Raw genomic sequence first — 26,796 nt, 5'->3', positions numbered from 1 at the left:
TGCTGACTTCTCAATACGGAGAACAACGTGTGGTACTGACAGGCTTTCAATAAAAATTTAAAGTAAAAAATGTACATGGTATTGGGTAGCATTGTGTGCCTGTGTTAGAATGAATAGTCAGAAGGAGATCAGCCCTGGGATTTCTTTGGAAGGAACGATGCTAAAGCTGAAACTCCAGTACTTTGGCCACCTCATGTGAAGAGCTGACTCCCACTCTGATGCTGGGAGAGATTGGGGGCAGGAGGAGAAGGGGACGACAGAGGATGAGATGGCTGGATGGCATCACTGACTGGATGGACATGAGTCTGGGTGAACTCCGGGAGTTGGTGATAGACAGGGAGGCCTGGCGTGCTGCGATTCATGGGGTCACAAAGAGTCGGACACGACTCAGCGACTGAACTGAACTGAACTGAACTGAACATGTTCTACTTTTTAAAATGTAATGTCTTTGATGAAAAAAAAATCAGTACATAGAACTGATTCTTTTTAACAGATGGATACCCTGTACTGTGGAGATAGCACCCTTTATTTGAACAGTTTCCTTTTTAACTAAGTAACATTTTTTTCCAGTGTCATCTCTAATGCAAACAACATGGCAATGAACATTTTAGCGAGTGCTTTTTTGTGCTTGCTGCTGCTGCTGCTAAGTCCCTTCAGTCGTGTCCGACTCTGTGCGACCCCATAGACGGCAGCCCACCAGGCTCCCCCGTCCCTGGGATTCTCCAGGCGAGAACACTGGAGTGGGTGGCCATTCGTGTACCTATTCCTCTAGAATTAGTGTCCAGAAGTGGACTTGCTGGGGCGATGGGTATATGCATTAAAATATTCATGTGTTTGTTCCTGTTTAGTAGCTACATTGTGTCTCTTTTGCAACCCTATGGACTGTAGCCGCCAGGCTCCTCTGTCCATGGGGTTTCCCAAGCAAGAATACTGGAGTGGGTAGCCATTCCCTTCTTCAGCGGTCTTTCCGACCCGGGGATCCAACCTGGGTCTCCTGCACTGCAGGCAGACTCTTTCCCATCTTTCCCGTCTGAGCCACCAAAGAACTGAGACTCAAAAGATTACGGACTTTCCCACATGATGGGTAAATGACAGAGTCGCGATGTGTCACCTGATGCGTCGGACTCCAGGGAGGAGACGCCAAAGCTGGACATTGTTCTCTACACTGAGTCCTCGGGCTCATTTGGTTATCTCTGGACCTTGAGATGTCACCAGGCTGGCCTTCTTCTCCCTTTTAAGTCTCAGACTCCTTCGGGGCAGCTAAACTCTGACCCTCCTCGACAGCCACTCCGTTGGCCAGTCAGCACCCGCCCTAGAGCCTTCACGGCTCGGAAATGGCGACCAGCGCGATCTCTAGGCCACGCCCACTAGGAGGTGGGACCAGGGTTCAGGCCAGAGCGATGGATGCCCGAGCCAAGTTTGAAGTCGGCCCCTAGGCGGGCTCGCGCAGAAGCAGAGCTGGTGGCGGCGCAGGTCGGGAGGAGGAGCACCGAGTGTAGGGCTCGCCTGCCGGGGCCGCCCGAGAGTCTCTCAAGTGCGGGCGCTGGGGCCGCCATCTTAGATGGCGGGATTAAGGCGAGAACGAGAGTGAGACGGGAAGGCTTTCCTGCCGCTCTTGGGGCCCGGAGAGGGACAGGTGGCCGGGCTTTGGGGTGTGTGCCCTGAGGCCGCGGAGCGCGAGTGGGACAATGCGAGAGCTGCCCGGGGCCCCGTCCCCTGGGTTGGGGACGCGCCGAATGTGATCGCCTCCCGCTCCCTCACCCGCCGCGGGGAGGAGGAGCGGACCAGACGCCGCCGCCGGACGACTGGACGCGGAGGCGGCCGGGCTCCCTCAGGTAGGCTGCAGGGCCGGGCCCTGGGAGCGGGGCGGCGGGGCTGAGTGGGCCGGGTTCCCGGGCGGCCCGGCTAGGGCGTAGCTGACGGAACGGCCCCGCGGCGGTCGGGCGGAGGGCCGGGCCAGGCCGCTGTCACCCCGGGTGGCGCTGGGCGGGCGGGGGCCCCGGGGCTCGGTGTCATGGCCGGCGAGCCGAGTCCCCACATTCCCCACTCGAGATTTCCTTGTGTTTCGGGGAAACGTGCGGGCGCCACCCCAGTTCCCGTTGCACAGTCCTTGTATTTCGGCCACGGGAAAATCCGCCCAGACGCCTCGAATCCGTGTTGTCACTGAGGTGGACCACCGTCGTTTCTTTCTGGCCGCGGAGTGGGGGGACCCGGGCTTGCATCTTCTCTCAAGTGACACCCTTTTCGGGAAGGTGAGAGCAGTCGGGGACAAGAGGAGGAAATAGGTCGGTGTTCCACCACAAAGGAAGGGATCGGGGCCTCCCCTTGGGGCTCAGGATTCTGCGGGTTACTGATGATACCATTGGGATGCTTATACTGACGGTCGGCCCCAGGATGCTTGGGAAAAAAGATCCAGGGCTCCTTTGTGTGAAGTGAGAGCCGCCTGGACGCTTCAGCTGTGCAGCTGCAGAGGCTCTGCAGAGCTAGTCGATGCCCCGAGAGAGGCGTTTGGACAGGAGGAGAGGCGAGGCGACTGTGTTCATTCATTGTTCTCGCTCAGGGGCCCAGGGTGTGCCCCTTTCTCTGGTGGGAGGAAGGTTAGGGTCTGCTGTGCCTCCTCTAGGTGTGACGGGGTTCTGAAAAGTCTTAAGGAGGGAATGGATTCAGCCCGCGTTCATTATTTCTGCCTGCTTCGTCCTCTAGGGTCTGAGTGGAGGTACGCGGCCCCTCTGTTCGCTCCCAAGTGTGAAAACAATACGCTGTGATTAGGATGGGTTTACCCAGGGTCGTGGTAGTTTGGAACAACTCGTTTTGCCTGGGGCAGTTGAGGGAGCTCGTAGACTGGAGGGGACTTTTCGTGCTGAGCAAATGCTCTTCAGGTGGGGAGGGCGGAGCAGGCTAAGTTGAGGAAACAGCTGGTACAGAGGCCCCGAGATGTGCAGGAGTTGGGATGAATTTGGGGAGCAGCAAGCCGTCTGGGGTGCAGGAAGGAAGTGGTGAGAGATGAGGGTCTGAAACAAAGGTTGCCTAGCTTGCGAAGGATCTTTCTTTGTTGAAAATAGTGAGCTAGTTGGTTTAATTGGAGTTATTTTAGACGAGTGTTGTTAATTTTCTTGCTGATAATCGATTTTCCCCCTTCTCTTGATGATGTTAAAGCTGTTAGTAATTGCACAGATTTACTTTGTTAAGTTCCGTCAAGAACATTTTGATAAATGCTTTTTGTCAGATATTTTGCTTTGCACTGTGGTGAATGAACAGAATTCGTATTTCTCGGGGTTCTTGCAAAAGGTTCTTCTGAAGTTGTGCTTGCTCACAAAAGTGTTGTCTTTATAAGTGTAAGACAGTCTACTAATACTGCATTTTAAATGGTTGTTGACAACATAAATTGTGCTCCCCAATTGCTTAGAAATAGGCAGATTATATGAAACAGCTGAAAACTTGTAGAATGCAACTGAGGATTTTTAGTTTAGTAAATGTTTTATATAGTACACTGTTTGGATTGATTCTGTGGATTCCAGTTCTGTTTTAAAGTCTTTAGCTCTATGAACATAATTTTCCCCAAAGAGCTGTGTTGTTGTGGTTAATGTTTGTGCTAAAGTGACTATTATGATATTAACAGACTTCATCTAAAAGTTCCTGAATCTTTTTTGGGTTGTGATGCTTATATACCACTCAAGAACATTAAGATTAAAATTCTTTTGGCTTGTTTTCACCCTTATCACTTTAAGGGCTGTGCTGTTTAAAATGCAACACCAACATTTGGCCCAGTTGAACACAGGATACTTGGGAAAATTAACCTGTTACTATTTCTGTGTAAAAGTTTATTATCTTTTAGATACACAGTGTTTGTGATTATAAGTTGTAGTGAAAGTGCTTAGTTTTCTAAAACTCTTATTTAACAAGAATTAAAAGATGTGTATGCCTTCAAAGGAGAAGGCTTGAGTGAAATACAGGAGAACATATTTTATAGGTTTTGGTTTTGCAGGAGAAAACAGTGAGAAGCAGATTAAGCTCGTCACTTATGATGAAAAGTATCTAAAAGATGAAATAGAGAATGGTTAAACATTAAGTATTATATTACAACTGCTCGGAGACTAGTTGCTTTTAGTTTAGAACAGACCATTTGTGAAATCCAAAGAAGTTTGCTCTGAGAATTAAACAACAACTTCTTGGAAGTTAAATTTGACTTCTCCAGAAGCACTAGGCTACTTATTAAATGGAAAATATAATTAATAACTTCAAATTACTATTTCAAGTAACCTGTTTGTAGTAGGTGCATGATTCTATCACATTTTAATTCCAGATAAAGCTTTGTTAATAACCTGTTGCCTAAAAATAGAAAAATGTTACATGGGGAGTGCTTTTGTTTGCATGTTAACATAATAGCCCATACATAATAATCCTGGTCTTGGGAGGAGCTTGTTAGATGAACAGCATGCCTTAATGTTGACTTGCAGAAGAGAATTTTAACTAGTGCCTTTGAAAGGCGGTGGACTATGTGACAGTGGGGGGTTTATGAAACCATAAAGTCAAGCTTTGACTTAAAAGATCTTTTGTTTTTTTAAATCATGTGTGTTGTGAAAATCAGTTCTCCGAAAGAAATGACTGTAGTTGGAAACTTGTTCACCTTGACTAAATTAATTGGGACATCAAGGGACACTTGGGTTCATTTAGGATGAGGTTGTTTAGGGTTTTGGTTGTGTGTGTGTGTGTGTGTATCTTTGTGTGTGGATGTCTAAGAATTCTTATTTGCTAAACTGCCCAGGTTGCAAATGTGATACTAGTTATTTGTGTTATAATTCAGTTAGTATTTTTGGTACAGGGCTTAACTACCTTGCTGTAATCCTTAGAATACTAATGGCTGTTTTTTTTTTGTTTTTTTGGTTTTTTTTTTGCCTTAAAGTTGTGAGTAAGAATTCCTTAATTACATATCATAGTTTTCATCTTTAATTTTATAGTGGTTGCGTCATTCTGTCCCTCCTTTTCTCCCGGGATACTTGTGAAGCTCACAATGACTTTAGTAGGTAACTTCAGATCTGTTCGCCTTTCTCCTAAAATTAGTCCTAGAATGTCAGTTTAACCAAGGAAAACGTCAAGTGGGTGTTGTTCCTTTGTTACTGGTTTTGGCCCAGGCTATCTCAAGTCTCTCTGGCAACTCACTCAAGAAGTGTGTTAATTGCTTCACATTCCAATCAGTGTAGATAGTTTTTCTTGAGGAACACTTGACACATAGTTTTATTTTTAGATCAGATTCTAAGGGATTTTACTGGGTGGGGATTAACAATCGTAAAACTGATTTGGAATTAAAACCTTTGTGATTTAGAAATTGTTTACATTTTTGATTAATGAATGGGAAGTCACAGGCAGTGAAAATGTTTTAGGGGAACCAGATATGTCTAATGGCTTCTGAGGATCCTGGTGGACTATATGGGTGACATCTTCTTTCTGCCTGTTGGGTTTCATGTACTGTCATCCAGTAGCAAGAGTAAATAATACATCTTTACTGTTTTAGTCAAGACTTATCTCCTGTTTATTTTCTTTCATCCTGCTCGGGAAGGGAAAGGTGGTCTGATTTCTTTGAAGCTACTTAATACTAGGCATCACATTTGGACAGAGTATTTACGTTCTTCATCCGTAAACATTTCTGATGGAAGAATCCGGCTAGTAATGGTTAACTATGTTACTGTGTCTTTAAAATTATGAGTTTTCATTCTTAATCTGGGTTTTATGGGGACATACTTTTTTTTTCTCTTTTCAAAATTAAAAAAAATTATAGTGTGATTGCTTTACAATGTTGTGTCACCTTCTGCTGTATAACAGTGGGAATCAGCTGTATGTATACGTATATCCCCTCCTCCTTAGGCCTCCCCCAGCCCCCTCCCCACATCTCTGGGTCATCACAGAGCACCCAGCTGAGCTCTGCGTTACACAGCAGCTTCCTCAGAGCTCTCTGTTCTACACGCGGTGGTGTATACATGTCAGTGCTTACTCTCCGAATTCACCCCATCCCATACTTTTCCATGTTAGATGGCTTTTAACATCTATCCTTTACCTAGGTTTCAGTTCAGTTCAGTCGCTCAGTCGTGTCCGACTCTCTGCGATCCCGTGAATTGCAGCACGCCAGGCCTCCGTGCCCATCACCAACTCCCGGAGTTCACTCAAACTCACGTCCATCGAGTCGGTGATACCATCCAGCCATCTCATCCTCTGTCGTCCCTTCTCCTCCTGCCCCCAATCCCTCCCAGCATCAGGGTCTTTTCCAGTGAGTCAATTCTTCACATGAGGTGGCCAAAGTATTGGAGTTTCAGCTTTAACATCAGTCCTTCCAATGAACACCCAGGACTGATCTCCTTTAGGATGGACTGGTTGGACCTCCTTGCAGTCCAAGGGACTCTGAAGAGTCTTCTCCAACACCACAGTTCAAAAGCATCAATTCTTTGGTGCTCAGCTTTCCTCACAGTCCCAACTCTCACATCCATACATGACCACTGGAAAAACCATAGCCTTGACTTAGACCAACCTTTGTTGGCAAAGTAATATCTCTGTTTTTGAATATGCTATCTAGGTTGGTCATAACTTTCCTTCCAAGGAGTAAGCGTCTTTTATTTCATGGCTGCAATCACCATCTGCAGGGATTTTGGAGCCCAGAAAAATAAAGTCTAACACTGTTTCCACTGTTTCCCCATCTATTTCCCAGGAAGTGATGGGACCAGATGCCATGATCTTAGTTTTTGAATGTTGAGCTTTAAGCCAACTTTTCCACTCTCCTCTTTCACTTTCATCAAGAGGCTTTTTAGTTCCTCTTCACTTTCTGCCATAAGGGTGGTGTCATCTGCATATCTGAGGTTATTGATATTTCTCCTGGCAATCTTGATTCCAGCTTGTGCTTCTTCCAGCCCAGCGTTCTCTTGATGTACTTTGCATATAAGTTAAATAAGCAGGGTGACAATATACAGCCTTGACGAACTCCTTTTCCTATTTGGAACCAGTCTGTTGTTCCATGTCCAATTCTAACTGTTGCATCCTGACTTTAGGGTAGATGAAATCCTGAGTTTTCCTTAGAAGAACATGACTTTTGTTCTCTGGCAAATCTGATTAGGAAGCTCAGTTTCTGGGAGAGGCATTTCCCTGGATCTAGATAGATTATTTTGAAAGGAGTTTCCATTTGCATTTTAAAAAGTTTGTTTATAGTAGAAAACTATATAGTAGAAAACTGACTCGATGGACGTGAACTCCGGGAGATGGTGATGGACAGGGAGGCCTGGCGTGCTGCAATTCATGGGGTCACAAAGAGTCAGACACGACTGAGCGACTGAACTGAACTGATAGTAGAAAAAACTGGAAAAACTTGAGATGTTCAATGATAAGTAAACTGAGGGACAGCCCACTATGGGGCACAGCGCTTTTCTTGAACTGTGGCGTATATGAAGCATTTATGACACAAGAAATGCTGTATCTGAATGATTGTAGTTCTGTTAAAACACAACATTTAGTACAATGGAATGGTATTCTGTAGTGAAAAGGAATTCATCTGAGCAAACTCCAGGAGATAGTCAAGAGCAGGGAAGCCTGGCATGCTACAGTTTGGGGCGGTCTCAGAGTTGGACATGACTCAGCAACAGAACAACAACAAAACTTACACATTCTCCAGTATGTATCAACCTTGCAAACATCGTGTTAAATAAAAGCAGTCAGTCAGAAAACCCCACATATTCTGTGATTCTTTTTGCATGAATTGCCCAGAACAGGCAAATCTGCAGAGGCAGAAAGTAGATTTGTGGTTGCCAGTGGCTGGAGGGAGAGGGGAATGGCAGTGAACAGTGATAGCGGTTTCTTTTTGAAGTATTGAAAATGTTCTGAAATTGATTGTGGAGCTAAATGTACCACTCTGTGAGTCTAATAAAAGCCATTGAGTTGTACACCTTAAGTGGGTGACTTGTATGGGATGTAAGTTATATCTCACGCTTTAAAAACAAAAACTCAGAGGCTACACATAGGAAGAAAGCACATGTAGATGTTACTAGTGGTTGTTAAACAGAAATTATTTATTATTACTTTATATTACTTTTCATTGTCTCTGAATATATTGTTTTATAATATAAAAAAATTAGGTTTTATTAATCTTTTATATAGATTATACACTCACATGCTCCAGCATTCAAAGGATACAGAAAGTTACACTGTTTAGAGTAACTCTACTTTCTCCTTTGTTTCCCATACCCAGCTTTCTTTCCTGGAGGGAAGTGCTTTATGAGGTTCTTAGGTATCTGCCTGTTTTGTGATGATACAAGAATATTCACGTGTCGGTGAGCTGCCCTTACTTCCTGCCAAATTGTCCAAGAGTCTCCTTTGCTTTTCAGACTAAGGATACAGTTCTTGCTTTTATATCTTGGTAGTGTGGATTTCTCTTACTATCTTCAGTGGAATTCAGAAGGCTTTTTTTTTTTTAAGCACCTGAGTGAGTGCAGCAGGCTAGTGGTGGAGGGTGAATTAGGCAAGTTCCTGCCTCAGTGACCTTATCTACTGAGAGAGTCACACGATTTCCTCACTTTTATCTGTTCCTCTTTTAAGAGCCATTTTGAACACCATCTTCTAAATACCATTTCCTCTCCTTTTTCTCATTATGTTTTCTTCCTTGAACCCTATCTTAAGACCCTTGCATTTATTTTTCTTACGGCCTTTATCATATAGTCATTTGTGAGTTTATCATCCCATTAGATCATAAATTCAAGTTAATGCTTTCTAGTCAGTGTGCAAGTCCTTCTTTGTTGACATTTGTGAAAAAATTTGAGAAATTGAGGGACCAGGTCTGTGTACTTCGGTGAAATTATTAAATCAAAACACTACATTTAATGCTAGACTTTATAATAAGACCTTTTATTTAAACTTCGATGGTTTGTGTATGTATTTTTTGGTACTGTACACTGTAGACTTGATATGTATTTATTGTGACATGTATTTTATTTAAATATTTGTTCACCTCTCATCTTTTCTCACAAGACTGTATCTTAATCACCTTTGAATACCCAGAGTTTAGCACAGTGTTGATGCCCCTGATTTCAGTTCAGGTCGTTGAGTGTAAGGTGCTAAATGATGTTGATTGAGCTGAATTTTTTATATAGATGTCTTACATCTCTGGCTAGACATAAGCTCCTTAGAACTGAGACATGTCTAATTTGTAAATCTCTAGTTCTTGAAACTTTGTCTTGATTATGTAGTAAACATTATTTGCATAAGTAGAGATTCACAGGTTCATCACCTGTGGATTGTTCCTACTGCCCATCACACACTAATGTTTACAATTAAGATTGTAAGGTGCTACTTCCTAAACTCATACTCGGAGCTTTGTAACATAGGATTTCTATGGAAGGAATCAACCTTGCTCAGCTTCCCCTTCTATTTTGCATTATCAGTAGAGTGCTCTGGGTGCTCAGTGCCAGCTCCCTGAGGACGTTTGTCTGCTTTAGTAGCTCTGATGCATTGGTTCAAGTGGCTCTTGCCACACTGGCTGTTCTCTTCTGCATTCATAGGCTTTCTACATGGAAGGTATAAATGATACTCTAATACCTTCCTTGGTCTTAGTCTGGCTTGGAATTAGAGAAATGTGAATGTGAGAATAACCATCATAAATACTCCGTGCCTAGTATTTATCTAGCTGTCTGACAATTCACAAATGGGCCCCTTAGGCTTTTTTGGAGGGAGTGGTGGTGGTAAACTATACGTAACATAAAATTTACTATTTTAACCACATTTGAGTGTATTATTCCGTGGCATTAAATGCATTCATAGTGTTGTGCAAACATGACTGCTAATCTGTTTCTAGAAATTTTTCATCATACCAGATAGAACCTTGTAACAATTATATTGATACAATAATTCCCAATTCCTCCCTACCTCCAGCCCCTGGTAAACTCTGCTTTCTCTCTGAGTTTGCTAGTCCAAGTATCTCATATAAAGGGAATCATCGTTAGTCAGTTGTGTCCCACTCTTTGCAGCCCCATGGACTGCAGCATGCCAGGCTTCCCTGTCCTTCACCATCTCCCCGAGCTTGCTCAAACTCATGTCCATGGAGTCGGTGATGCCATCCAACCATCTCACCCTTTGTCATGCCCTTCTCCTCCTGCCTTCAGTCTTGCCCAGCATCAGGGTCTTTTCCAGTGAGTCAGCTCTTTGCATCAGGTGGCCAGAATATCGGAGCTTCAGTTTCAGCATCAGCCCTTCCAGTGAATATTCAAGGTTGATCTCCTTTAGGATGGACTGGTTTGATCTCCTTGCAGTCCAAAGGACTCTCAAGAGTCTTCTCCAGCACCACAGTTCAAAAGCATCAATTCTTTGGCTCTCAGCCTTTTTATGGTCCGACTCTCACACCCATACATGACTACTGGAAAAACCATAGCTTTGACTTTTGGACCTTTGGGGAATCATACAATATTTATAATTTTGTATCTGGCTTATTTTACTTACTGTGTTTTCAGGATTCATCCATATTATACTGTGTGTCAAAATTTTATTCCTTTTCATGGTTGAATAATATTCCAGTGTCACACACAAAATATTTTATCCTTTCAACAGTTGATGGGCTCTTAGGTTCCACATTTTGGCTTTTATGAATAATGATGCTGTGAACATTGATTTGTAAGTGTCTGTTTGAGTCTCTGCTTTTGTTCCCAGGAGTGGAATTGCTGGAACTGATGGTAATTCTGTTTAACTTTTGAGGAATTGCCAAATTATTTTCCACAGCAGCTGCATCATTTTATATTCCCACCAGCAATGCATGAGAGTTCCAGTTTATCTGCATCCTTGCTAATACTTGTTATATTCTGCTTTTTTGATAATAACTGTCCTAATGGATGTGAAGTGGCTCTAGGCTTTTCTCTTAACTGCTAATTAGATTGACTGAGCAAACCAGAAGTTTAGGAAGTTGGCTGTATTTGCATCTATGGAATTTTTCCTCCTTTATAAATGTATTTGTATATAATGTTCTTCAAAGAGATAAATTAATTACACAATTAATGACTCCTTTTTTGGAAAAAAAAAGGGTTTTTATTAAGCTGGTACATGTAGTTGTTGCTTTTACCTTCCTTATACCTTTCATCCCCTTTTAATCTAAAATATATTCAGTTAACTTATAAATAATTATTTCAATTAATCTTGAGTGGTAAGATACACTAAGTGAAAAAAGTGGGGTACTAAAATATGTACATTAAAATTCTATTTTTTATAAAGAAAAACATTTACAGGCACCTATTAAAATGCCTCCCCTTCAATTTCAGATGCTACAGTGAAATCATCCTTCATTGTCTGCCTCTTCCTCTGCTCAGGCAGGAAGTGATTGTTCCATGCTCCACATTCTTATAGCTTTCTTAAGAAGTTACTCCTTTTTCCCCATCACCACACACACACAAAGCTGTCAGTTCTTGTTGTTGTAGGCCTGTTTGTCATCCTGAAAGCTCTTAGCACATGTCAGTCTTTGGTAAGTCATGGTTTTTTGTTTTTTTCTACTTTAACAAGGCAAGGGCTATTTTTCTGAACTTTATAGTCTTCAAAGCCACTGGCAGTTGAAATAGATTATTAGAAATTGTCAAATGATGTGCTCCTTACACTTTTCCACTCAGTTCTGTGCCACGTTGCAGTATACAGAGGCATTCTGGTTTTTTGGATTCTATGTATCAGTACTTTCATGTGGTAGGTAGTGATTCAATATCCATGAGAAAGTTTAGTATAAATAGTGTAATTACGTCATTTCTCCATTAATAGTTTATTCAGCTATTTAAACATTAATTTTGTGCAAGGTGCTGTACTGGCATGTGTGCTAAGTCACTTTAGTCATGTCTGACTCTCTGCGACCCTGTGGACTGTAGTCCACCAGGCTCCTCTGTCCATGGGGATTCTCCAGGAAAGAATACTGGAGTGGGTTGCCATGCCCTCCTCCAGGGGATTGTCCCAACCCAGGGATCGAACTTGCGTCTCCGTTGACTCCTGCATTGCAGGTGGATTCTTTACCACTGAGCCATCAGGGAAGCCCTACTGTACTGGATGACGGAGTATATAACAAAATGTAGGAAATACATACAGTTATTTTCCTTAAGGCGTTCAGACTTTGATGTGTAAATTACATGGGTTACATTTTCATATTTAGTTTTTTTTTTTTTTTTTTTACTCCTGTGGCAAAGTAGCTGGGTATAACTTAGAGTTTTAATGAATTAATGGTCCAGTTTACAGTGGAAACCTCTGAACATGTCCTTGGTTTAAGAAAAATATTCTTGAAGAGTTGATTTAAAGTATTTTCTGGGAAACAAATGGTTTTACAGATATACCTTATTGTAATTCTTACAAGTTCTCAAGACAAGCAAGATGCTTACCTTTGTTGGTATCGTTGAAGACCAGGGGATTTTTCTGTATGAAAGCCATTGACTCCACAAGGAATCATTGGAAAAATGACTGAATCAGATGGTTACTTCTTGAAATAGCTTTGGCAACGTTGTAAACCTGGAGGAGTACTTATCTTGAGGGTAAATCTCAATGTCTGCCCAAGTGAGAGATGCCAGTGTGCAGAATAGTGGATTCACTTATTTTATATTTAATGTCTTTATTTTATTAAATTTTTTTCATGTCTTTATTTTTGAAGGAAGCTCATGCTATTTTTTAAATCACTTGTTGATTATGCAGGACTTGCCAGTAAAATTTATGCCTTTTATGTGGAACAGAAATTATTGGTATGGTTAAGTCAGTGTTTCCAGGCATTAGCTTAGCAGGATGAGATGTCTGGGTGGTTTTTATTTCCTCTCCTTCCCCTTCCACTGTGTAGCTGTTTTTTATTTCATTATTACCCGACCATCAGAGTGATCACACTTAAACCATATTTTATTTGTGTGTTGCATATTTTTCTACTTGTGTTTAAGGATATACTTTATAAATAGCTCTGTTCATTTAAAAATGAACAGTTGCTGCTTAAATGAAGAAGCAATGACTGATTTGGAGATGAAAAGTAAAAAGAGTTAAAGAGTTTAGACAAAGTGACTTAAAATGAAAATAATGAAAAACTAAGAGTTAAAAATAAAATCGGCTCCATATGTCTTTCACTGTGGAACTGATGTTTTATTTTTTTAGGGAACCAGGGAACTGATGTTTTAATGTAATTGTTTGAACTAGCTGATGAACTTTTAAAAAATTAGTTATCCTTTAAAAAAGTTAGGTTCTTTTCTAAACTTGGGCAGCCCGGCTTGCTAACTATGAGAAGGGTAGAGTATCACATTTCTTCATGTGCATTTATGCTGGCCAGTCAGCTGATGAAGTTACCAGTTTGTGGTCAGAAATTGAGAAAGAGGGGTGAGGAAACTCAAAATATTGACACACACTCCACCTTGCAGCATCTGAGTTGCCCTTTGGACTGCTTGGGAAACTGTAGCTAGGCCATTTCCAAACCAGACTTATTATTGTTTCCTAGCTTGGATGAGATGATATTTTATTTTTAAGTGTTGGAGTGTGTCTGTTTCAGCAGAAACTTTTTATATGTGAGGGTGGGTTTTTTCCGGTGTTGTATGACCAATTGAATGAAAAAAAGGAAAAAAAAGAAAATAGAAAAACACTTACTCCTTAAAGGAGGCTTGGAGTAATCTTGAAAAATTGATTACCCAGTCCCTCAGATGGAACAGAGCTAGACTGAGCAAAGAAATAAGCTTAAAGGAAAAATGAAGAGTGAAGCTGCATTCTAAGTATATTAAAATGGGTAGGGAATTCCCTGGCAGCCCTAGTGGTTAGTGTTCTGCGCTCTCCCTGCGGGGAACCTGGGTTCAAGCTGTGTGTTGTGGCAAAAAAAAACCCCAAAAACCCCAAAAAACAAAAACAAAGAAGAAATGAGTATTCAACTATGTTTTTGTCCTGCCAAAAAAGTATTTTAATAGTGCAGGCAGTTTCAGCCATCACTCACTCCTTATGGTACTGAGCGTATGTTCTTGGGAGATTTTGATTGCAGTTGAAGAAAGTGAATCTATTCTTTGTCATTCTCAATTCTCCCAAGCCTTATAATTCGACCATCTCATAATTGAGTGTGTTTTTTGGGTCTAAAGATACATTTTTAAAAAAAGCATCCTAAAGATAACAGCTTACCTTTATCTTAACTACTGCATGCTAGAGTTTACCTTAATTCGTTTAATCTTCCCATAAGCCTGATGATGTAGGTACATTGTAATCCTTACTTTAAAGAGGAAGAGGCACTGAGAAAGACGGAGTAAATACCCTAAATATAGGCCATCGACTTAAGGAGAGATGAATGGTATGGACCTAACAGAAGCAGAAGATATTAAGAGGAGATGGCAAGAATACACAGAAGAACTGTACAAAAATACCTTCACGACCCAGATAATCACGATGGTGTGATCACTGACCTAGAGCCAGACATCCTGGAATGTGAAGTCAAGTGGGCCTTAGAAAGCATCACTACGAACAAAGCTAGTGGAGATGATAGAATTCCAGTTGAGCTATTCCAAATCCTGAAAGATGATGCTGTGAAAGTGCTGCACTCAATATGCCAGCAAATTTGGAAAACTCAGCAGTGGCCACAGGACTGGACAAGGGCAGTTTTCATTCCAGTCCCAAAGAAAGGCAATGCCAAAGAATGCTCAAACTACCGCACAATTGCACTCATCTCACAGGCTAGCAAAGTAATGCTCAAAATTCTCCAAGCCAGGCTTCAGCAATATGTGAACCGTGAACTTCTGATGTTCAAGCTGGATTTAGAAAAGGCAGAGGAACCAGAGATCAAATTGCCAACATCCACTGGATCATAGAAAAAGCAAGAGAGTTCCAGAAAAGCATCTATTTCTGCTTTATTGACTATGCCAAAGCCTTTGACTGTGTGGATGACAATAAACTGTGGAAAATTCTGAAAGAGATGGGAATACCAGACCACCTGATCTGCCTCTTGAGAAATTTGTATGCAGGTCAGGAAGCAACAGTTAGAACTGGACATGGAACAACAGACTGGTTCCAAATAGGAAAAGGAGTTCATCAAGGCTGTATATTGTCACCTTGTTTATTTAACTTATATGCAGAGTACATCATGAGAAACGCTGGACTGGAAGAAGTGCAAGCTGGAGTCAAGATTGCCAGGAGAAATATCAATAACCTCAGATAGATAGTGACTGCAGCCATGAAATTAAAAGGCGCTTACTCCTTGGAAGGAAAGTTATGACCAACCTAGATAGCATATTCAAAAGCAGAGACAGTACTTTGCCAACAAAGGTCCATCTAGTCAAGGCTATGGTTTTTCCTGTGGTCATGTATGGATGTGAGAGTTGGACTGTGAAGAAGGCTGAGCGCCGAAGAATTGATGCTTTTGAACTGTGGTGTTGGAGAAGACTCTTGAGAGTCCCTTGGACTGCAAGAAGATCCAACCAGTCCATTCTGAAGGAGATCAGCCCTGGGATTTCTTTGGAAGGACTGATGCTGAAGCTGAAACTCCAGTATTTGGTCACCTCATGCGAAGAGTTGACTCATTAGAAAAGACTCTGATGCTGGGAGGGATTGGGGGCAGGAGGAGAAGGGGACGACAGAGGATGAGATGGCTGGATGGCATCACTGACTCGATGGACGTGAGTCTGAGTGAACTCCAGGAGTTGGTGATGGACAGGGAGGCCTGGCATGCTGCGATTCATGGGGTCGCAAAGAGTTGGACACGACTGAGTGACTGATCTGATCTGATGCAGATGACACCACCTTTATGGCAGAAAGTGAAGGGGAACTAAAAAGCCTCTTGATGAAAGTGAAAGTGGAGAATGAAAAAGTTGGCTTAAAGCTCAACATTCAGAAAACAAAGATCATGCATCCGGTCCCATCACTTCGTGGGAAATAGATGGGGAAACAGTGGAAACAGTGTCAGACTTTATTTTTCTGGGCTCCAAAATCACTGCAGATGGTGACTGCAGCCATGAAATTAAAAGACGCTTACTCCTTGGAAGGAAAGTTATGACCAACCTCGATAGCATATTCAAAAGCAGAGACATTACTTTGCCAACAAAGGTTCATCTAGTCAAGGCTATGGTTTTTCCCGTGGTCATGTATGGATGTGAGAGTTGGAGTGTGAAGAAGGCTGAGCGCCGAAGAATTGATGCTTTTAAACTGTGGTGTTGGAGAAGACTCTTGAGAGTCCCTTGGATTGCAAGGAGATCCAACCAGTCCATTCTGAAGGAGATCAGCCCTGGGATTTCTTTGTAAGGAATGATGCTAAAGCTGAAACTCCAGTATTTGGCCACCTCATGCGAAGAGCTGACTCATTGGAAAAGACTCTGATGCTGGGAGGGATTGGGGGCAGGAGGAGAAGGGGACGACAGGATGAGATGGCTGGATGGCATCACTGACTCGATGGACGTGAGTCTGAGTGAACTCCGGGAGTTGGTGATGGACAGGGAGGCCTGGTGTGCTGTGATTCATGGGGTCGCAAAGAGTTGGACACGACTGAGCGACTGATCTGATCTGATCTGAAAGGGGTTTCTAGGTTAGTTTTTGACTGCATCCTACACCTTTTCTGCACCTCAGAATGTAACCCCAAGATGTGATGAAAACTTAAGGTTTTTGTTAGGTTTCTGGGAATGCTGTTTTATAATTTCCTTTATGACTTAGAGTAGATCCATTTCCTTCTCATAGGCCTTGTATGATTAACCCCACCTTGTCCTTGTGTTACTTCTTGATCTAAACTAAGTTTATTGAGGGCTGGGATTGAGGCTACTCTAATTTGCCTTTCCAGGTACTTATTTTTCATAGGGCCCTCAGAGATACCCCCCCCCCCCCCCCCGCCCCACTTTTTTTTGACTGCACCGTGCAGGATCTTAGTTCCACACCAGGGATCAAACCCCCACCCTCTGCAGTGGAAACGAGGAGTCTTAATCACTGGACCACCAGGGGAGTCCCGAGATACCCCTGTTGAAGAGTTGTCTTTTCTAAACCTTTTTGACTTGAATAGAAATAATTAGTTCCATTACCTTTTTTCTATAAGATGATAATCATTGTGCTATGACTTTGTATGTGAAAACTTTTCTTCTAATCTTACGTATTTAATTTAGGGAATTAGCTTAAAATAGCACTTTAAGAAGTATTCTTTCTCTTCACCACTAATCAATATTTCATAAACGTCTAGGAACACTTAATCACTTGCATATGTATAAAGCAATTGTGGGCTCACCCTGAAGCCTTTAAAGTTTAGAGTGGTTGGGGGTACCCACCTAATTTTGCCAGTTCTTACGAGAATATTTAAGCTGCTTAGACACTATGTGATAGTAGTACTCTGAAAAGTGAGCTTAGTGCAGAGATTTCTAAAATGATGTATTGGTTTTTGTAATTTTAGAAGTTCATTATACAATTAAGTAATGAAAACTGAGTTGGCGCCAGGCTTTGGAGCAGTGTTCGTGTTGTGATCAGAGTGGCTGTCAGTGTCTCTAAGGTTAATGGACTCGGCTTCAGTGCTGCCATTTCCCCTACTTTGTGCTCTCAGCCTTTTTTCTAATTTTCTGATTTACCAGGAGGATATGGAGTTAGAATACTTTAATTAGTTAACTGGTTACAATTGACATGCACTTCACCTCTGCCCTCTATAGTTAATAGAGCTACTTTTAACTGTGTTTTACGTTTTAGAACAGTGAAACAGGGAATTTTACATTTCTTCTAAGGCTTGCCCTAAGTTGTACATAGCATTAGGTTTACTTCTCTTTGATGGTAAATCTTGTCTAATTTCTCCTACCATGGAGAAATATAAAAATAAGAAGCTTTTTGAGGAAATGATAAATCTAAGCAGAGAAGGAGGTATTTTCCAGAAAGTTACCTTGGTTGTTAATTGCAGGTAATTAGGCATGTGTTGATGTGTAGATAATTTAGAAATGTGTTTACAGATTCCAAGATATAGACTGATGGTAAAGCATCTAGAATTATTACTCCATGCAGGCTCTGGAGAGGATCTCTGGGAATAGAGAGACCATTTGCAGAGATCAAATGAACAAGATAGCATATTAGCTGTGTTATTCCCCCAACTGGGCTTCTCAGGTGGCTCAGTGATAAAGAATTCTGCCTGCCAGTACAGGAGATGTAAGAGAGGTGGGTTTGATCCCTGGGACTGGAAGATTCCCTGGAGGAGAAAATGTCAACCTGCTCTAGTATTCTTGCCTAGAAAATTCCATGGACAGAGGAGCCTCGTGGACTACAGTCCAAAATGGGGTCAAAAAGAGTCAGACACAACTTAGCGACTGAGCACATAGCACACATTAACAGAAGTAACGTGAGAGCTAAACAGTTGATCTGTATTTTGGAAGCTAGGTCTTAATTTTGGAACACAGTAACCGTAGTAGTGAAGAGTGTTAGGCTTTGAACTCAAAAACCCTGGCTGGAGGTTTATGGCTGTCTAGAATTCCTGACTGTTTCATCATGATAGTAGGGAACATTAACTGTGTCAGGCCAACACTTTGTGCTTCACATACATTGTTTAATTTTCACATTTTGTAAAACATGCTGAGTAGAGGGGAGTGAGCTCCAAGTCCATCTTAAGTCTAAATGTCGTGAGTAAAAGGCTGTTTAAAGCTGTGGGCATCTTAGTGTGTTCAGGTCATTTATTCTAGCAATAGTCTTTTCAAGCCCTTGCTACCCGTTTCTCCTCCTCATTTCTCTCCTTTTGAACCAAGGAGAAACTCACAGCAGCTGCAAAATATTACAACAGAATTTTAACTCTAGGGCAGTGCCCAGGTTATTTTGATGTATAGGAGTTCTTTTGTATTGACTAATATTCAGAATTAGTGAGTCATGGTTTGTAGTTTAGCAGTCTTCTAATTACATGGAGATTTTATTTTATCTAACTTTTGTTTGTTACCAACTTTGGGTAGAAAAATTTTGGAGTGAAGATAAAAAAAGAATGACTTAAAAACAGTTTATGAGGCCAGCGCTCTCACCCCTGAGCCACAGGCCGTTAGACACAGTGGAGACTGCCTTATGTTTGGCTTCACTGGCTAGTCACTTGCTGCAGATTGTTAAGAGTTAGCTTCTAAATAAGAGATCGTCTGTGTGCATTTTGAAATACTCGGCCGCGCCAGGCCTTGGTTGAGGCAGGCAGGTCTGCGGTTGAGGCGCTCGAACCCTTAGTTGCGGCATGTGAGCTCTAGTTCCCCGACCAGGAATTGAACCCAGGCCTCCCTGAATTGGGAGTGTGGAGTACTAACCTCTGGACCACCCATGAAGTCCCAGGATTATATTTTTGATACTCTTCTATTCTGTATTATTTAATGGATAAGAAAGAAAGGCTATGTGAGAAAAAGCATTGGGAAAACAACTGCTCTAAGATAATGAATTTGAACTAAATCATTATTTAGAAAGGAAGTAAAAATCTCTTAAATATGAAGGACATTTAAATTGCTTATGTTATATAAAACATTTTTTCCCCATATACCGCATTACTTATAAACTATTTATTTCAAAGTAGTAATAGTAACAATGTTAAACAGTTATTTTTCTTTCTTAATGTGTTAAAATAGACCTGTAATTTAGAGTCTGAGAACCTGAATTTTTTTGTTTGTTTTGCTTCCCTTATTGTCACTAAACCTTTTGAACTTCTTGTTTTCTTTGTCTACAGAAGAACTAGGAATAATACCTGATTTTAGCCTGTTTAATTTTAATAGTACTGTGAGATAGTGGAGAGGAATAAACTGTAAAGTTATGTAAAATTTTAAGTTCTCTTGATTGAAGTAAACTTTCTCCAATCAATCTCAACCACAGAATGCATTGCTATGTTCTTAGAAACTCGATATTAGGTAGCTTAAGAATGTCTTTAAAATCTAGTTTAACACCAAAGTGCTAGTTGCCTTAGGTATTTGTGTTCTACCACTTTAATATTTTTAAGTGAAATAAAAGAGAGTAATATTTGAATAAAAGCTCAAAAGTGAGGTTTTAAGACAGATTTCATATACTGATTCACTGAAGCATTTTCAAGAAAAATGCTGACCATCTGTCTCTGTGAGATATTTATACGTGTGTGTGTGTGTGTGTGTGTGTTTCCCTACTCAGGAAGCAAGAGTAAAATTTATTTGGTTGCTTGGCTTGGCTGAGGTAGGGAGAGGGTGAAACAGTCAACCTTAACCCCAAGTTGGCGCAACTGCTTCTTGACTCTTTTAGGCCGACGTCCTAGAACATTTTGGTTCTTGTACACTGAACTCCTGAAGAGCTTCCTGGATTAATCGGGGTTGTTTTGTTTTACTTACATGGTCCCAAGGTGTCTAACCCTTCAGGAGAGTAACTGACAAGACAATCGATGAGGAATGTTTGAGCGAGTGCTCTGCTGAGGTCTGTATCTCCAGACGTCGATAGGATAGTGTTTCCAGTCAAACGTTTATCCGTCCAATTAGGCCCTGAGTTAGATGATGGACCTTAAACATAGGACTCAAATCCCTGGAGGTACACACTGCGAACTGGCGGTTACGTTTTCACAGTTGTGCTCCCATCACATCTGGCTTGTCCCAGGCTGTTTATTGGTAAGCACTCTGTATGTGTGCTGCTCCCTAATAATCCTGCACCTGAAACGGTCTTGCTTTCTGAACACTTTTTTTATAGCACATGGTAAGCTAAAAAACAAAAAAACAGCAGGAATCTCCCAGAGTACTTAATTTATTACTGTTTTATTAATCTGGTGCTATTTATTCATTTTTAGAAATGCCTCTGAATGAAGCAGTTCTTTGGTTATTGCTCGAGCTGAGCCACAGGGTGAGAAGGCTGAAATGAATGTGTTGAGTTTAAAATGCCTGTATCATAACCTGTGTATTCTGCATTCTGAGTTTCAGAATAAAGTATCCCAGTGTCCTTTGTAATGTCACTTCTCAACAGCTTGTTAGGAATTGACTAGGAAATAACTTGATTTCTCTAAAAAATTTTAAGCAAGTCAGCTTTCACAGACACAGTATGGCCCCTGTATTTACTACCCTTTTACTTTGTTTGCATACCCAAGTGTTCCTTCCTGCTCTAACCGGCTTCTCAGTCACGTGCTGGTTTGTGTAGTTTGGGGCGTGAGGATTGTGGGAAGAGTGCTCAAAACTCTGCAGACTGGAAATGCAGCCTGCAGAGTTCTGTAAAGCCTTTTGCCTTAGCCGGGAGAATGTTGGTGACTTCTCTGCTAATGCCTAGGAGATGAGTGGTAGGTGCTGTGCTCTTATGGGCCGTTTGATTTGTTGTCCGAGGACAGAAGTGAACCTTGCTTTGCCAGTGTTTAGACTTTTATAAAGATAATCTTATTTCTTGAAAGCGTAAGATGAAAATCACTGGCACCCTGCTTCTGTTCCTTTTCTTCACTTTTCTGCTTGACTGTCCTGGTGCATGTTGTTCATGGAAACTCCCAGGAATGGATTCTTGATTGTTAAAAAAAAAAAAATGAATTTGCTATAAAAGTTGAGTTCCAAAAAAAAAAAGTTGAGCTTTTCTTAACATTCCTATATCTGAATTATTTTTAAAAGAGTTTGAGAAATCTATCATTTAATCATCTAATTAGCTGTGGTCTGTGAAACATGCTGACATTCAGCAGTTCCTTGTTTTTATTCACTGAGATACTGGTTTCATCATTTTACTAAAATGGAGACTTATTTTTAGAGGTTACAACATACGGCATTAGGCCCATAGCGAATATAGAGAAGGTAATGACTAGTAACTGATTCTAGAATCATTTGCAAACCTAATGTGAAAATGTATCAGTTTTCTCAAATTTTAGCTTTTGTATGTTCTGAAATTACTGAAAACTGTAAGAAAACTTTGATATTCTCTTTAATTTTGTTGATTAGTTTCATGGTTCACAACTTATGTGTATGAAGAACACTTTAGATTGACATCCAAAAATTTAAACTGGAACTGCCATTGTTTGGTTATGCCTAAGAAATCATTATTGTTTTGGGACATGTATCCCAAATATTTGTTAATTATTATATTTCTGTTAGGCTGAACCACCCCTCCTCCTGTCTGATAGCCTACTCTTTCTACTCATTCTTTTGCATTCTACATGATCTTAGGCATGTTTAAAAACACTTTTCTACATTTCTTTAGTAGGGACACTGTGGCTTAAAACCACTTTTTATTTTCAGCAGTGTATATTTAGGACAAATGGATGTGTGTGTAGTTGGAACATGTTTACAGTTTAGTTTGACAGAGCAGGTGAACAGGAATGGTGCTTGGTTTTATTTTTACAATAAAACAACTGTGAAGAAAAATGCCAAACAACAGTAGTAAATCAAACTTTGGAAATAGTTCAAGCATGGTAGAATTCCATAATGGCTTCAACTGGCTATTACCAGCTAGCTTTTGTCCGTTTGGCATCTGTCTGATAGAGCTGTTATAATTGTCAGCTGACTGCCACCAGTGGTTATACTGTGCCGATTCTACATTTGCAGAATTCCACAACTGTCAGTGTTGTAGTCCTGGAGTGTAGCCCCTCAGCATCGTGTGGTTCATAAATGACTGGACTGATGATTTCTAGTAGAACTCAGCACTCACTGGACCTAGATGCCAGCCTTTATTATTCATTCAGGAAGTGTCTTAATGGCCAGTTGTATGCTAGATATGGTGAAAGGTGATGGGGTTTTTAGGGTAAACTGAACGTGGCTTCTTGGAACATACTATCAAGGGTAGACAGTCACTGGGTAGCAGGTATCTAATATAATTTCAAAGTATTATAAAAATGGCATAAAGGATGGTGAAAACAGTAAAGCTCAGTAAAGAGGGAAAAATGATGGGGAGAGACAGGATACACTGAAACAGGATGGCCAAGGAGGTCCCCTTTGAGGAGCCACATTTGAGTGGAAACATGATTGACAAGCTAGCAACAAGAAGGTCAGTGTGACAGGAATAAATGAACTAAGAGAAAGGACAGGAGGTAAGGTGTCAAACATCATGTGAGGCCTTGTAGATCATAGTTTTAAAGAATTTGGGTTTTATTTTGAGTGTAAGAGGGAACCAGTCACACTCAAAATAAGGACTTTAGCAGAGCAGTCATGTGACCAGATTTGTGCCTTAAGGTAGTAGGTAGAGAATAGTTTTGCAAGTTTTGAGAGTGGGCATAGAGACACCTGGTGTAATCTAGGCAAGACATGATGGTGCTTTAGGTTGGAATGGTTGGGTTGGGTTAAAGTGGTGGAGTTTGGAGGATCTGACAGCATGTGTTGGATGATTAAATGTGGTGGGTGAGGAAAATACTAAAGGAATCAAGGATCATATCTAGTTTACTCTGTTGTGTGGGTAAGCACTATTATTACCAATAATATCATGTAGTGATAGCTATTTTGAATTAAGTGCCCACAGTGTACCAGACAGTGAATTTTGTATTCTTTATAGTTTTTCATTTATTTCTCATAACCCCTCCACCTCTTAAAATATATTCTTATTTTACAGATGAAGAAATTAAGGCGCAGATGTTTTTTGCTCAGTTCCACACAGCCAAGAAGGTTATTCATCAGCAGATCTATGACTTCAAAGTGCTCGCTTAGTTTATTTGGTCATTCAACAAGTACTCTTCTAGGAATTAAGTATACAGAGGTTGTCAAAGCTCAGTCTTTATTTTCATGGAGTTTAATAATTTGAGTGTTAAAAATTTTACCATAAGAGTCTGTATAGTTTTGTGGACCAAGTGTTTAGGAGGACCTTGCTTAGCTGAATGTTGGATTTTTGGTACTCTTAATCTTCTGGAGTGTAGGTTCGACCTTGCAAATAAGCCTATACTGAAGCCTTTTTATTACTCAGTAGGTTAGGCCTTCTCTGGGCTTCCCTGGTGGCTCAGATGGTAAAGAATCTTCCTGCAATGCAGGAGACCCAGGTTCAGTCACTGGTTTGGAAAGATCCGTGGAGAAGGGAACGGCTACCCACTCCAACATTCTTGCCTGGAGAATTCCACGGACAGAGGAGTTGGTGAGCTACAGTTCATGGGGTCACAAAGAGTCAGACACAATTGAACGACTTTCACTCTCTGGCCTAGTAGACTAGGTTCTTTCTCTTCCTATTGTTCTGCTTAATATACAGGCTTGATTCCTCTCTTTCTCAAATCAGGTTGTCAAGAGCAAATGCTGAGGAGTAGGGAAATCAGCAGAAATACTGTCAAGTCAGAAGTGGTTCTGGCAGCTAGAGTGCAGGAAGAATCTGAGAAATAGAAGACACAGAACTCTGTTGTCTGTTACATTGATTGTCATTATTGTTTTGAAGCTTTTCCATCAAACTACCGCTAATATTAGATTAAATGCCTACTCTTTAAACCTGAAAGTTTTTTGAAGTCACATTTCATCTTAAATCTTTGGTCTTTGACTTTTACTTCATCATAGATACGTTATAAAAATATTTAAAACTGTGTGGGTGCTAGTCGCTCAGTCGTGTCCAGCTCTTTGCCACCCCATGAACTGTAGCTTGCCAGGCTCCTCTGTCCGTGGAATTCTCCAGGCAAGAAATGCTGGAGTGGGTAGCCATACCCTTCTCCAGGGGATCTTCCCAACCCAAGGGTCGAACCCTGATCTCCCACATTGCAGGCAGAATCTTTAACGTCTGAACCACCAGGGAAGCCCGTATTTAAAACTGTAATTACCTTATTAACCTCCCCAACTCAAATCTGAGTAAAATTATTGTTTTTGGAAAATCTGCTATATTTATATTCTGTAGATAACCAGAGGTTACTCATTACAGTAACTTACAAATCATTAAGAGAAGGTTGCCGTATAGTCTGTTTGGAAAGCTAGGGAAGGATATTCTGTATCAGAAAATTGTAGTATTTGTTAGATTTTCATGGCAGTAGAATCATTACAAGGTGTTAGAGCTGAAGGGTCAATATAGGTCATCTCTTCCAACTCTTTTTTTTTTTTTGGGCAGAAGAGGCAGGTAACATAAGAGGTTATGTGGATTAAATGAAATAGCATTTGAATACTATATGCTTAGGACCTAGCTTGCAGTAGATGCTTAAAAGATGCTGGGGTTTTTTTTTTTTTTTTTTAATCTGTCTAGTCTGTTCCTTTTATATTTTCTCATATTTTGCTTTCTGGAAATTCCATTTTCCTGGTCCTAGTGATAGATGTGTTCCACAGAAGCGATTGAACAAGAAAACGTGGTATTTTGTCCCCTGCCTGCTCAAGGATCTCCCCCTAAGATTTGCTGAAGAACAGAGTGACAAGGGCTTAAGAAGACCTGTGTCGCTTGCCTGATTTGTGCGAGCGTGTGTTTACAAATAGTGGCAATGTTTGAGAAGCTTGAAGTTAAAGGTATTATCTGAGTTTTGATTCTACCTTTAAGAGTATGCACAGTAGGTCAATTTAAGGATACATCTCTAAGCTCCTTCCTTTAACAAACCCTTGATCTTGGTGATTGTCATCTGAAAACTGGTGAAGTGGACACCTGTTGTTTGTTTCTGTTAACCCCCTTTCATTGTAACTGTACCCATATTTTTCTCTGAGGAACTGTCAGCCCTTATTCCCTATTACGTAGCCATTCAGTTTTAATGAGACTCATCTCATCTTTAGCTCTAGTGGAGAGCCTGATTTGCTTCAGTCAGTCTGTAAAGGCCAACCATTTGGACGTAATGATTTGTTCACAGTGACTCACTGGAGGCCAGTGAAATGTGAACTCATGTGTTACTCTGAAGAGCTTCCCTGGGAAATGCTGTTTACCTGAAGGCATTACCAGAAAGTTCGAAAAAGGAGAACTTGAATTTGTTCCTTTGTCAAGGCAACTGTATACATATCATTTACATTGCATTAAGTATTGTATTTGTATTACATTGCATTAATCTTGTTGTTGTTCAGTTGCTTCTAAGTAATCTAGAGACGATTTAAAGTTTGGAAGATGTGTGTAGTTTTTATGCAAATATTACACCATTTAATATAAGGTACTTGAGTGTCCTTGGACCTTGTTATCTGCAGGGGATCCTGGAACAAATCCCTTGCAGATACCTAAGGACGACTGTACCACATTTTATTTATTCATTCATCACAGGATGGCTATTTGTGCTGTTTCTACCTTTTGGCGGTTAGGCATAATGCTCCTGTGAACTTTCTGATGTCCTAAGGTTCTGATGGACTTCCCAAGTGGCTGAGTGGTAAAGAATCCTCCTGCCAAGCAGGAGACTCAGATCCTGGAGTAGGAAATGGCAACCCATTCCAGTATTCTTACCTGGAGAATCCCATGGAAAGGGGAGCCTGGCGGGCTACAGCTCATAGGGTTGCAGAGAATCATACATAACTGAGCGACTTCATAACAGCAGCAACATCAAAGGTTCTAGTAACCTGCAAGTCTGCCCTGAAGTCCTGTAGGTCCAGTCTGCAGTAGATAGAGAAGCCTGATGATTTTTGTTGCTCTGAGTGGATTTTTGGAAGGTAAAAGAATAGATTATTAGTTTTAGTTTGGAAATATTGCAAGTAACCTGAATATTTTATTTTTATGGTTGTTGGAATCTTGGTTCCTTGACCCGGGATTGAAAGTAGTGAAAGCATGAAGTCCTAACCACTGGCCCACCAGGGAATTCCCGGAGGCATTTTTCTTTTTTTTAATTGGTTTGGCCAAAAAGGTCATTTGGGTTTTCCTGTAAGATATTATGGAAAAACCCCAGTGAACTTTTTGGCCACTCCAATTTGTGACATTTGGGGTTCACAGGAGTTCTGAGACTGCAAGTTAGAGGTAGGTCTGATTTAGTCCTTTGCACCTGCTTTTTAAGATGAAGCCATGAGGTCCAGGGAGATGCATGGGCTTTCCTAGAGCCTCCAAATTTACTATCAGTGACTTTAATGGTGTTTTGACATGCTATCTTTAAAAAAAAAAACATGG

General features: G+C 41.1%; 1 protein-coding gene across 4 annotated transcripts in view; it reads left to right on the top strand.

The window, feature by feature from the left end:
* The first annotated feature begins 1,454 nt into the window (after positions 1–1,454).
* RAF1 (Raf-1 proto-oncogene, serine/threonine kinase) overlaps positions 1,455–26,796 on the top strand; it is a 75,967-nt gene continuing 50,625 nt past the window's right edge. For 2 of the 4 annotated variants that reach the window (XM_027523252.1, XM_027523253.1), the window contains exon 1: positions 1,482–1,835. The gene's annotated coding sequence lies outside the window, so the exon portion shown is untranslated. Of the gene's footprint in view, positions 1,836–26,796 lie in introns of all 4 variants that reach the window. The other 2 variants (XM_027523254.1, XM_027523255.1) reach the window with 2 other exon arrangements.

Source organism: Bos indicus x Bos taurus, chromosome 22, assembly GCF_003369695.1.
Source record: "Bos indicus x Bos taurus breed Angus x Brahman F1 hybrid chromosome 22, Bos_hybrid_MaternalHap_v2.0, whole genome shotgun sequence".
NCBI lineage: Eukaryota > Metazoa > Chordata > Mammalia > Artiodactyla > Bovidae > Bos > Bos indicus x Bos taurus.
This window is presented reverse-complemented; position numbering and strand designations above follow the sequence as displayed.